The following is a 14,163-nucleotide window of genomic DNA, read 5'->3' as shown; positions in this document are numbered from 1 at the left end:
AAATTGATACTGCTCAACCAAATATTGGAGATGTTTGACAAGAACTTGCAAGTTTCTATCTATGAAGAGAAAGAATTCATCATAACCTTGCAAATTGATGCCTCCAATGGCCATAGTCGAAAGCCTTGAATCCCAAATCTAATGATATCCTCGAGACCCAGAATGAAAATAATGAGAATATATTCCATCAAGCATGTTCAATATATCCAAGACAATATTTGAAGCATGACCAAAGCTAGCATAGTAAGCGTGTTCTTTTAGTGGGTGAATACCAATACAATCCATTAGAGCTCTTCTTCTAGAGAATCAATCCAAGCATATGCAAGATCGACAATAGTTCCAGGCCGTAAGAAAAAACCCTGTCTAATGTCAGATAGTAATAGATCACTGTCAACTTCATGCTCTGATGCAACATCAAGCATGGATGGGGACATATCAAATGCAATCCAACGATGTCCATTCTCTAATAGAGTTTCCCTGCTGAGTCCTGACCCACACCCGATATCAAGTAGAACTTTAGGTATTCCATCATCCGGTAGAGGAAGAAGTTCTAGAGATCTCTTTGTCAACTTCACCCGAATTTCAATAATTCGAGAGGATGTGGTATACTTGCGAGCCTCTGTCTCATTGTAGGAAATATCTGGCTGTGCCTGCTTCTCTAGCGAAAAATGAACATCGACCATGTGAGGGCATTTTTCACCAAAGGGAACTCTTCGTGCTTGGGTCGGTTGAGAGATACAAGAATAACATTTTCTGGTTTCAAATTAGTATGAATAATAGAAAGCTCACAATGTATGTAGTCCAGTCCATTCAATAACTAATAACAAATTTCCTTCACCATATTCAAATGTAAGCCTTTACAGCCATTATACTTAGTAAGAGTGAGTCAATTGTCACCCAAAAACTCAAAAACAAGATAGAAATGCTCTCCATTGGGACCATTGACCCAGAAATGATCAAGAAACTTAACAACATATTTCTTGTCCTCCGAATCACCTTGTCAAATTTCTTTGAGAAATCTGAATTTGTCTTGTGCTGCATCTATGTAATTTTCTGCACTCTTTTGCAACTTAACTGCAATATATCTCTTCAATCATAACATTATATGGGAGCTTCTGGCTTAGAGAGAAAAGTGATAAGGTCTTTAGTTCCATTGTCACATTCATCATAGATCCTTCGTGAGAAGTGACATGAAATAGTTGAGCGAAATATAGAAATCCTAAGAAGCTCTCAAGTGAATCAGGGACTTCATTATTCATAATGAGGCTCTTTTCCAATGCCTTGTTAATTTTCTCTAAGCATCCATTGAGCAGAAAATTGTTTATGTCAGTCTCTGCATCTTCGATTATTTCATTGTTAGCATCGTAGTTTCTTGTCTCATTTGCAGATTTCTTGTCTCATCAATTCTCTCTCTCTATTTGCAAGTTCTTCCTACACAATAATGCTAAAAGATTGCTTCGTCTTCTCCAATTCATCATTAAGAGTCAAAACACCAACTTTTGGACCGAAGAACACCCTAAGAGAATTTCTTTTCATGAGAGGCGACTTTTGAAGATTAAAAAAAATGGGGGACTTAAAGTCAGGCAACAAATATATAGTTTCATATAAATTAGTTTTAAAACCATCAACTCCATATGCACGCTTTTAATAAAATATGAACGTTGCATAGAATCGGGGTCTATATTATAAGACTGTCTAAGAGCCCAACAACTGCATACAGGGACCATTTTTCTTCATTTACTTTTTAGTTTCAAATAATGTTTTTATTTCTTGAATACCTCTATTCCCTATTATCAAACATTAGAATCTTTGGACTTGTTATGTTGTATAAATTTTTTCCATTCATTTTTGAACTGTATAGATATAATTTTAACAAAGGGTCAATAAAAAATACTTCATTATTAAACTTGATTCTCTATTATTAATTCCTTGGTGTCTTAGATGAGTAAGATGATTTGTTCCCTTGTTTAACAAATCACTTTTGTTACCTTTTGTTTCATTTAAATTGTAAATCTGTTCATATTTTGGTATGGTTATCCACAATAATAGAATTTTAAAGAAAAATATTGTAAATTGCATAGAATGCAAAATAGCCAAATGCATTATTAATGCGGGAACATTATAACTTTTTCTACATTAAACACTAATAATCATTGTAAAATCTATGATATAGTCATTCAAATTAACACATTGTTTCATATAAATTAGTTTTAAAACCGTCAGGTCTATATGTACACTTTTAATAAAATATGTTTGTTCTAGAGAATCGGGGTCTCTACTATAAGACTATCTAAAAGCCCAACAACCACATACATGTACCATTTTTTTTCTTCATTTACTTTTTATTTTCAAATAATGTTTTATTTCTTGAATACCTATGTTCCCAATTATCGAAATATTAGAATCTTTAGAATTGTTGTATAAATTTTCTTCATTCATCTTTGAACTTCTTCTACATAATGGGAGATATATATCATAGTTAATTTCATTGTGATAACAAATGTTAAACAGTAACAATATAGTTTTAACAAAAGGCCAATAAAAAATACTTCATTGTTAAACTTGACTCTCGTTTATCAATTCCCTCATGTCTTAGATGAGTAAGATAGTTTGCTCCCTTATATAACAAATTATTTTTGTTACCTTTTTTTTTCTTCATTTAAATTGTAAATCTATTCATATTTTGGTATGGTTATCCACAATAATAGAATTAATAAATAAATAAATATTGTAAATTGCATAGAATGTAATAAAATATCAAAGAAAAATATTGTAAATTGCATAGGATGCAATAAAATAGCCAAATGCATTATTAATGTGGGAACATTATAACTTTTTCTACATTAAACACTAAAAATCCTTGTAAAATATATGATATTGTCATTCAAATTGTCACAATTTTATTCCACATTTGACTGAGTTTTTCAAAAACCAAAATCCAAAATCTGAAATATCCAGTCATTCAACTTTCATAGCTTCTACAAAGATGACATTTTTCTATTTTCTATTTACTATTTTTCAGGAATTTGGCTTTGCTTAAAAGAAAAACATATCAAAATAAAAATCATGCACTTAACTTTTCTCTAATAATCTCTAAATAAAATCAGTACTAGGTACTTCAAAATCCACTATTTCCTTAAATTTTTTACCTTCTTATTTCAGTTTTAACTTTTTTCTTTTCAAAACCAATCTTAACACTCATCTAAATTCAACCTAAGAAATACTTCTTTCAAATCTCGCTATATGAGATTTTCCTCGTAATTTTTTTGCTTTTGCTTCAAACAAATCTATTTCCTTTCCAAAATTTTCAAAGTTTCCAAATCTTTCAAGTTCCACTATTGTTTTAGAGATTTTTAATCTTATATTTTTTCCAAATCTTTCAAGTCAATGTTGTTTTACAAAACAAAATATATTATATATTACATTATTAGAAATCTCTAGCAAAAATACTAGGGCTATCTAATTGATCTGAAATGCTCACAATCCGTTGATCTCCATATATGAAGAGGATATATAAATTTCATATGAAGTTAACCTAATTTGTTTTAAAAACTATTTTTTCCCAAAGTGTTTAATTTTTCACAAATCTTTCAATTTCCATTGTTTTTTAGAGATTTAAACTTAAATTTTTTGAAATCTTTCAGGTTTCCTATTATTTTTCAAAATAAATTATATTATCATTTTACATTATTAGAAATCTTAGGCATGATAATGTGTATAAGTAAAAATTTAAAACAAAGAGAAAAATATTGGGATTTCCTAAGTGATCTAAAATGCTCATAATTCATTCATCTCCATGTCTGAAGAGGATTTATGGCATGAAAGAACACATTGGATAAAAACATTATTATCATAGGTATTATGAAAATATTTCCCTCAGGGAAGTCAAACCAGGTGACTCCTCAAAAGAGATGTTGTGTGCCATTCAGTTATATGTTCCCTTATTCAATAAACCACTTTTTTTTAATCCCCGTTAATGGAAGTTTTTTCTTCTGATTAGTGACCATCGATCTTTAGGAATGGAATTGACTGCCTATATATTTATCCATCCTTATTCCTCTCCTTCATGAAAGTTTTTTTCCAAACACAAATCACTATTCCATTCACAGTTGTGATGACACTACAACATTTGGGGTCAATTTGTGATGGCAGTGTAATTTGTGTTCATTTTCATTTTTTTTTGCAATTGTCCTCTACATCATCACAATACCGACATCTGCATCATAATTGCAATGCCCTCGTGAGCATCAAAAAAAAAAAAAAATGTTTATCATTTTCCATTTGTTTTGATTTTGGAGAGCTGCATGCAAAAGAGGTGGAGAGCTCTGAACAAGGGTGGAGAGTTGTGAACGTTGTTGTGGCCCTTGTGATCAGTGCATTTAGTTGTTGTGCCCTTGTGTTCTTTACATTTCATTACCATTCCCTTGCTCTACGCTTTCATTTTCATGTCATGCCCTTGCTCTACGATTTCATTATCATGTTGTGCCCTTGCTTTGTGATTTCATTGCCATGTCGTGCCCTTGTGATCTGTGTGCCCTTGCTCTACGATTTTCTTCAAGGATAAGAAGAGATACGTATGTAAATATATTTTTTATTTTCCTTGTAAACATGTATGTATTTATATTTCCTTCTCTCTTTATATATTCAGAGGGATCTTTTTTAAGATGCTTATTACATATATGATCCAACTACATACATATTCCAAAATCCAAATAATAAAACAATAAAAATCACTCAACCTGTGCTAAGTGACTTACTTCAAGATCCTACACAAAAATAATGCAAACCACAAGAAATGGGTAGAGTTCACAATTTTTTTTACAAAAACATATCATAGAAAATATTTTTAGAATGAAATAAGCCATAACCCGATTAAATTGGTATAGTTGTTGATTAGCTAGGTTGATTAAAAATTCCTTTAGAACTATCATCACATTAGGTACAATAAAATGAACAATTAGATTTATCAAAAATGATCCAGTTGCATACATATTGTAGAATCCAAATAATAAAACAATAAAACTCAATCAACACATGATAAGTGACTTACCTCAAGATCCTACACAAAAATAATGCAGACCACAAAAAATGGGCAGAGTTCACAATAAATTTTACAAAAACATATCATAGAAGATATTTTTAAAAAGAAACAAGCCATAACCCAATTAAATTGGTCTAGTTGTTGATTAGCTAGGTTGATTACAAATTGCTATAGAACTATCATCAGATTAGGTACAATAAAATGAACAATTAGCTTTATTAAAAATGATCTAGCTACATACATATCTAGAATCCAAATTATAATAAAACAATAAAACTTACTTAGATCGTGCTAAGTGACTTACCTCAAGATCCTGCACAAAAATAAAGTAGACCACGAAAAATGGGCAGAGTTCATAAGAAATTTCAAAAAAACATATCATAGAAGATATTTTTAGAAAGAAACAAGCCATAACCTAGTTGAATTGGTCTAGTTGCTGATTAACTGGGTTGATTACAAATTCATGTAGAACTATCATCAGATAAGGTATAATAAAATGAACAATAAAGCCTGGCTTAATTCAGATCATGTGTAGTATAGCTTTTTAACACATAATCTATTTTTTGGTAGGTTCTATTCTAATTTAGGTTGGAAAATAATTATTTCTAAATTTAAACTCTTAATTCAAAGGATAAATGCTATTATTGATAGAGAAAACTTCATATTAGATGAGGAATCTTATCTCCATGACTTGTTCCTATAGAAACTCTTGATTTTCATCAGATACTTCTCCTTACATCTGCAAATTTTTCTATATACAATATTATTTTTTAAGATAAAGGATTTGGATAGCAATATGATTAATTTTCTATTGACAACATATTCACTATATATGGTTGAAACCACATGGCTTTGGTTTCTAAGATAAGCATTATCTTTCCTTCTTTTAGAAGAAACAACATATTCTTGTGCATTATAGTTAGAGGTAATTGTTTTTAGTGATGTAGTATGCTTGAGACTAGTACTCCCAAACATAACTATCTCCCTAGAAATGATTTCCCTTAGATATTTCTCATTATATCTCAATGTATTCTCTCTTACTAAGAGTCAGTTTCTCTATGTTTCTAGCTTATCTTTTGGTATGGAATCATGGATTTTAAGTTTAGTTTCTTTGATTCTAATTTTTTTTAGAGTTAGATGATAGTCTTCTATTATTATTTAAATCATAAAAAATCTATTCTTTAAGTTTTGTCCTTTCTTCATCATGGACCATATTGACCTAATGATAAAAAGATCAATATTCATAATAGATCAATTTGGATCTAGTACATGGGGATTTTTGCATCCTAGACTAGAAACCTTCCCCTTTTTTTGGTCTTTTGTGAGGGTGAAAACCCTCAGTATACACAAGAAAGGGAATGCTTCTTATCCTTCAATATACTTCTCTCATAGAGATTATTTATCTTTATGCCCTACATTAGATATGTAGGTATTGTGTGTATTAAGATTCTTGGATAACCATTCATATTTCTAGGAAATGATTTTACTTTATTTAAAAGTTAGTTTGGACTATCTTATATAATTTAAACAAATTAATCCTTATTCACTTTCAACCTTTCAATTCGATGGGTTTTGTTTCACTTTTTTTTCCATTTTGGATAAGATATTTGTATGACGTTCAATCAATATATCAGTATAATATAGGATAATTTTAAATTAGGTCCAAGTATGGAAATCATCATTAAGCTTCATGGACCTATGTATGAAATAGTATTTGATGAACATATAGTAGAAATCATAGTCAAGGAATGTTGTTGTCTATGCATTTTTTGGTACTTAGAGTAGTTTATCAAAAACTAGGAAAGGAGTTCATTTTTAATCTTGACAAATAAAGAGTTCCCTTTGAAATTGCATCAATGTTCATTGCAATGGTGTATATGGTGGGAGAAAAAAAGTGAATCATTAAATTTTTATGCACAATGATTTTTTAGAATGTGTATTTAGGCAATTTATAAAATGATGCAAGGGTGGTGTATATTGAAACTGAAAACTTGAAATTAAATATACAACAAGCCTTGTTTAGAGTTACACATAGAAGTAGTATGATATCACATGAAATAATGGAAATAAGATCCATATAAGACTAGGAAATTGGTAGCGACGTCGATATAATAATTAAAAGAAGTTTATCAACATTCTTGACTATGAGGCCTTCTGGATTTTGACCATATGAAAGGATGTTGAAGAATAACTTTAGTGAAGAGTCGATTGAAAGGAGTTAAAGAAGCAAGTTCAGCTTCTGTGTAAATGTTGTAATCATGAGGCTCATTCCCTTGTAGAAGCCTCTGCCACAATGACATTAGCTCTAGACATATTGAGAGACATTTTGTGGTCGACATTGAGGCCCTTTCAAATGATGATCAAATATGGCCCTAAGGTGCAAATGTCTTGGACATTAATTTGAGCACCCTAGATGGTGATTAACAACTTCAAAGTCATGAATATGAACTAAGTGAGATTACCTCCCTAACATTTCTATTAAAGTGAATGTGATGGGACAAATAATAATAGCCCAACCCATTAGGATTTAGCAAGGTAGATATAATATCAACACCATGTTTTTGCTTCTGAGCTAACAGTTCTTTAAGTGTATTTTCTTGTAAAACATTAAATTTTTTGAACAATTGTAAACTCTTAAAAAATGCATTCTTGTTTTGTATTATTATTGATGGGCTTCCCTTGAACAAAATCAAAATGAAGAGGCATAAATACACCAATTTTTTCTTTCAAAACCATATGTACAAATATAAACATTAAGTACAACATGTCTAATATTTTTGTAGATATACATATTAATTACACCAAATGTTTCTTTCAAAATCATATGTGGAGATATAAATATTAAGTACAACATGTCCAATATTTTTGTAGATATATACATTAATTACACCAAATGTTTCTTTCAAAACCATATGTGCAGATATAAACATTAACTACAACAAGTACAATATTTTTATAGATATACACATTAATTACACCAAAATTTTCTTTCAAAATTATATGTGCAAATATAAACATTAAGTACAACATGTCGAATATATTTGCAGATATACACATTAATCACACCAAAAGTTTCTTTAGAAACTATATGTGCAAATATAAACATTAACTACAACATGTCCAATATTTTTGCAAATATACACATTAATTACACCAAAATTTTCTTTCAAAACCATATGTGCAGATATAAATATTAAGTACATCATGTCCAATATTTTTGTAGATATACACATTAATTACACCAAATGTTTCTTTCAAAACCATATGTGGAAATATAAACATTAAGTACAACCAACTCAATAAGGGTACACAAATAAGTTATTCCCGTGAAGAAGGATCATGTCAGATAATACAAGGGAGTTTGATCACAATAGGGAGATAATCACTAGATTATTGTCTAATTTTCAAAGAGTAGGCAATGACAAAAGTTATTATCCTTGCAAGCATTGTAACAACTTAAAGATAGAAAGAATCAAAATCAAAATAGCTAAGAGACATTGTTGGGAGAATGGTCACACTGAAGGGGGTTTCATTATTATCCAATTTTAAGTTGTTTGTTATATTGTTTTCACAATTAATATACATATCAACCATAGAATAGGGGTTTGATTATCATTATTTTTATATATGTCGATCTCCCAGGGTAGTACGTTCAATATGGACCAACCCATCTCAAAGGAACATGGAGGCATGAATATGGAGGAACATGGAGGTGTGAGTATTGAAGGAGAAGATCATGATCCCATGGAAGATGACGATCATGCACCTAAAAACACATGTGAAGATGATAGTAAAAATGCATTGATCCATGACACATTTGGTAGTGGTGTTGCTACTGTTGTTGTTGTTTTTGTTGCTACTAATGAGGAGGAGGAGGATGACATTGAGGCCATCCATGATATACCTCTACTTGAGAAGGAAAACCTGGCCCTTTACGAAGGATCCCAATCAAATCTTCTCTTTGTTGTATTATTATTGGTGAATTTGAAGGTTATGAATGGTTTATCCAACATAACAATGTCACAAATGCTAAGGATTGTGATTTACACCATTAGAGTCTACAAAAGGTGAACTATGTACCATTAAGATTGTTTATACTAATGACTAATTTTTTTTGCTGTAGATTGATAAGTGACTATTTGTTAGCACCATCAAATGTTCTCCCTCACTCGTACCAAGAATTATGTGCCACTATAAAACATATTGGAATGGAGTATCAATCAATAGATGCTTGTCCTCAAGATCATGTAATTTATCATAAAGAACATGAAAATGCATTAGAATGCCCTGAATGCCATACAAGAAGATATTGAGATGATCAAGTGACAAAAAAGGTGCCTCACAAAGTTCTTCATTACATCCCCATTATTTCACATCTTAAACAATTATTCAGGTGCAGTAGCTTGGCACAATCTATGGATTATTGTGTACGCAATAGAAGTTGAGATGACATTATTCAAGTCCCTATGAATAACTTAGCATTTAAGGACATAGAGGAAAAGTGGTCACACTTTAAAGAACCTCAAAATATCAAGCTTTCTCTAGCAACTAACGGTGTCAATCCATATGGAGAGATGAGATCCATTTACTTGGTCTGGCCTATTTTTGTTATCAACAATAACCTTCCTGTATGGAAATCAATAAAGAGGGAGCACATTGTGTTGGAAATTATTGTTCTAGGTATTTAATTATTTTATTCTTACCTACATGTAATTATAAGTCTTGGAGTGAAATGACCATAATAATTATCTAATGTTGTTCATTCAACTAGGTTAGTACCAAGTGAAAGATCTATGAATGTATATATTGTGCCTCTTATCGATGAGTTGATGGTGTTATGGAATGGTTTCACTATGTATGATATCTCTAGCCCAATTGGACAAAAAAAACTTCAATTCCATATAATGCTTGTGTGGAAAATTCATGATGCCCTAGGGTTGACACATTTATGTGGTATGTTATGCTGAAATATAGTTGTATGCGATAATACTAATTCCAAAAATGAACTTATTTAATCCAATTGTATCATTATCTTGTAGGTCTTCAAATAGGGAAAATTTTCATGTCCAATGAGTGGTCCAAAGATGAAATCTTGTCATTCTAAAAGTTTAAGAAAGCAGGTTTTTGATGAGAATAGGCACTTCCTCCACAAAGCCACAAAGAATTACACCTCACCTATGGCCATTGGAACATAATAGAATTCAAGGTTGTCAAGGCATTAATATTGACCACCTCCCAAAGGGACTAAAATGTTATCCCAGAGAATTTAATAGGTTGCCCTACTACAAGAAGCTAAAAATTGTGCATTTGTTTGATACCATGCATATTGGAAAGAATGTAACAAAGACACTATGGACAATATTGGATGGAAGGAATGATAAAGAAAAAATTCTCAAAATATATAGTGACATTCATGATTCCAATCATGCAATAAAAAATTTAATTGAATCAAATAGCAATAGAGATCAGATTAATGCAAGTACCATTCCTTGGTTATCAATGGAACAACAAAGTAATGCCATAAAAGAATTCATACAAAAAATGAGATTTCCTACAAGATTTACTGCAAATATAAGCAATCTCATATCAAAGAAAAGTGAATTTGGCAAAGGGCTAACAATGCATGATTGACATAACTTCATCAAGGTAAGTCATGATCTTTTGTATTTATGGTATATTTGTAAAACTGCATTCAATTTTCATTATATCATGTTAGAAAGTAATGAAATGATTAGTTGACAATTGGTGCAATATGTGCTACCCCTATCACTCCCAAACAACCTCAACAATAATATTAAACAAGTGATATATGATCTTGTAAAATACATGAGGTAAGTAATGATATTTGTTCAATATATCAAACAAGTAATATATTGTAAAGTCTCATATTTATATGTTTTTGTGTCTTGAATCCCTTGTAGGTGGTTGTCATCTAAAGAAATCCATAAAGAAGATATAAAATATTGGAAGAAAAGAATTCATCTACTAATGTGTGAAATGCAAAAGTGTTTACCTTCAACTTTTTTTAATGCACAAGAACACCACCTCATACACCAAGTTGAGGAGATTGAATTGTGTGAACCTATAAAGCCTAGGTCAATGTGGATGGTTGAGAGACACTTGAAATTTTTTAAGGGTTTGGTTCGAAAAAGAGAACACCTCAAGGGTTATTTGATTGAGGGATATATGGCATACCAGATGATGGTGTACATTACTCAATATCTTCCTAATCTTGCAGCAAACACCCATATAGATTGCATTTGGGATCTCGACTCCACTAAAAAAATTGAATGGGACTACTTAATGGGGAAAGGTAGATTTAGGAAAGTGAAAGGTAATAAATTATGAGATGTTATTTTATTTAATTAATTTTTAATCTTCAAAATTAATCTATTCTGAGTCATCCATTTGCTTTTGTACAACTGCTAAAGAGTGGGATGCAATACATTAGTTTATTGCAAACAATCAAAGATTGGATGACGGTATGGATTGAATGATGTCAACATTCTGGTCATGAATTAAAATATGAATCCATGTCTTCATTGGTTAAATAAGTTCATTTTAATGGAGATCCCAATGTTACACAAAAGGAAATAGATTTAGCATATGGTTTAAGAGATCTCTAGGCACTTATAAGTTTGTTAATCAACCATATGTTTTTGAACTCATGATGGAATAATTTATACATGTTTGACATTATTGTAGGTGAAACACCACAAGACTATGTTTTGCAATGGTTATAAATTTTTCATCAAAGCTTTAGATGACATGAAGAGAACTTGTGATTCTGGAATAAGTTTAGTCTTCCAAGTAACCAATATTTCATCTAGAAATGACTTACATCTTTGATAAGCTCAAAATTGATACTATGGTATTTTGGTTGATATATTCTTGAATGTGACTTTAATTCCTTCAAATTGGTTCTCTTTATCGTCAAATGTTATAGACTATGATTCAGTCAAAATGATCCTCATAGAATTGTTATTAGGCATGCACGAATGGGTTTCCAATAATTAATACAAGGTTGTTTGAGCCAGTTGGGGATGAGTCCTATGTTCTTCCAAGCCAATGTGAGAAGGTATTTTACTCAAAGGTTCTACATAAAATGGGTTGGTCATTTTTTGTTAGACATGATCCAAGGGGAAGGACGATAAAGTATAATGCAATGGAAGAAGAAATACCGAGGAAGAGGAAGAAGTAGATCATGATCGAGAGTTAGTCGATGATGCTCCTAATGAAAATGATGCTACTACTGATCATAATGATGATGCTTCTACTAATCATGATGATGAGAAGGAGGAGGACAATGATGAGGAGGAGGAGGACAATGATGATGATAATGATGATGATGATGACGATGACATTGACAATGATGATGATGACTAGGATAGTGGTGGTGACAATGTCAATGACAATGATGATCTTGATGATGAGATGGATTGAGAATAATATCAATGTATATACAAGTAAACATTTTCTATTCAATTTTTTATTTCTGAATTTTTAATACAAGTAAACATTTTAAATTGAATTTGGTGTAGTAATACAAATTTAACTATAATATGGGTTGGGATTAAGAAAACATCTTGTATTGCAATTGCAGGGGATTTAGAGGTTGTTCCTGATTAGTGTGTTGAGGTTCAAGCTGGAGGGCAAGGTGATGTGGTTGGACAATGTAAAGAGTGCTATAACACAATATCTCATCATGTGTCAAGACATGAGATATAACAAACCTTGAATGATACCACAAGGAAAACATCTGAAGTACATATTAAAAAAAAATGTTCTTCTTTGTTAGAAATACATTTTACTATGTTGATCACGTGCATACCTTGTTTAGAACAAGTCATATAGTTTGCTTTTTGGCCCCTCTTAAGGAATTTGTGTTTGACATTCTTCTAAGTTGTCTGATTGATATTGCTTCTGCTCAAGCATTTCATAGATAGTTTTGTATTTCCATTTCCTTTTTATATTACTGAGATAAGAAGCCCAACATTGTGATTATTTCTCCATGTAGGAAGTTATGGATTCAACATACATTTTGTGTGTGGTCTGCCTATTTTCATGTCAAGTCACCAATAAACTGATGTTGCACACAAAATGTATGTTGAATCCATGGCTTCCTGCATGGAGAAATAATCACAATGTTGGGTTTCTTATCTACAACAATATAAAAAGGAAATGTAAATGCAAAACTATCTATGAAATACTTGAGAAGAAGCAACATCAATCAAAAAACTTAGAAGAATGTCAAACACAATCTTTGTGAGAGGGACCAAAGAGGAAACTGCATGACCTATGCTAAATAATGTACACGTGTGATCAACATAGTAAAATGTATTTCTAACAAAGAAGAAAAATGTTTTATTATTATTTTAGTACGCCATCGCAATTGTGATGACTTGGTCTAATAGAATGTCATTGGACCAACAACATTACCATCCCATATTCCTCACACTTACAATAGATAAATCTAAAATATGGCCATCACACCCATAGTACTATTATCGCATTCCATCTCACTTGCGACAGACATTTTGATGAAGGACTGTCAACCATAGAGTGTGGGCATTGCTATTGCGACGACATAGTAAAAATGTAAGATATGGTAATTTCAACAGTGGCCTATTGCAAATATGACAACATGAAAATGACCTCTTGGCCTTGCCTTCTACCAAATTGCAATGGTTTTGGCATCAAAATTGTGATGGATGAGCTTGCCATCACAATTTGTGACACCAAAAGTCTTAGGCCCATCTTATGGGAGCCAATTCTTGGTACTATCTCTTGGGTGATGGTCGACCATTGTAATTTAGGTCTAAATATAGTAGTGTGATGTAGTGCATTTTCAATTAGGAAAGGATATGAAAGTGTTTCTTCTAATTATTAACTTGTTCTCTCTTAATATAATGCTCTATCCTTGAAAGAAACCATTCTTGATATAAAATATTGAGATGGAATCCATTTTTTATATTAAATATGTTTTTATCTCTTTTAATTAATTTTTAATCATATGAGTGAATCCTTTATGCGACTTTTATTTTGTAATAAATACATTTATAACAATTGTAATATTACAATCTTAACTATTCATTTTCTATTCTTAGCTTTCCATCTAATAT

At 31.1% G+C, this 14,163-nt stretch overlaps 1 pseudogene; it reads right to left on the bottom strand.

The window, feature by feature from the left end:
• Positions 1-284: 284 nt before the first annotated feature.
• On the bottom strand, positions 285-683 carry LOC149533092 (18S rRNA (guanine-N(7))-methyltransferase RID2 pseudogene; annotated as a pseudogene).
• Positions 684-14,163: the final 13,480 nt, after the last annotated feature.

This window comes from Cupressus sempervirens, chromosome 10 (assembly GCF_028749045.1).
Source record: "Cupressus sempervirens isolate cs-2001-9-10 chromosome 10, ASM2874904v1, whole genome shotgun sequence".
Taxonomy (NCBI): Eukaryota; Viridiplantae; Streptophyta; class Pinopsida; order Cupressales; family Cupressaceae; genus Cupressus; species Cupressus sempervirens.
The sequence above is the reverse complement of the archived record's forward strand: the minus strand, read 5'-3'. Positions and strand labels throughout refer to the sequence as shown.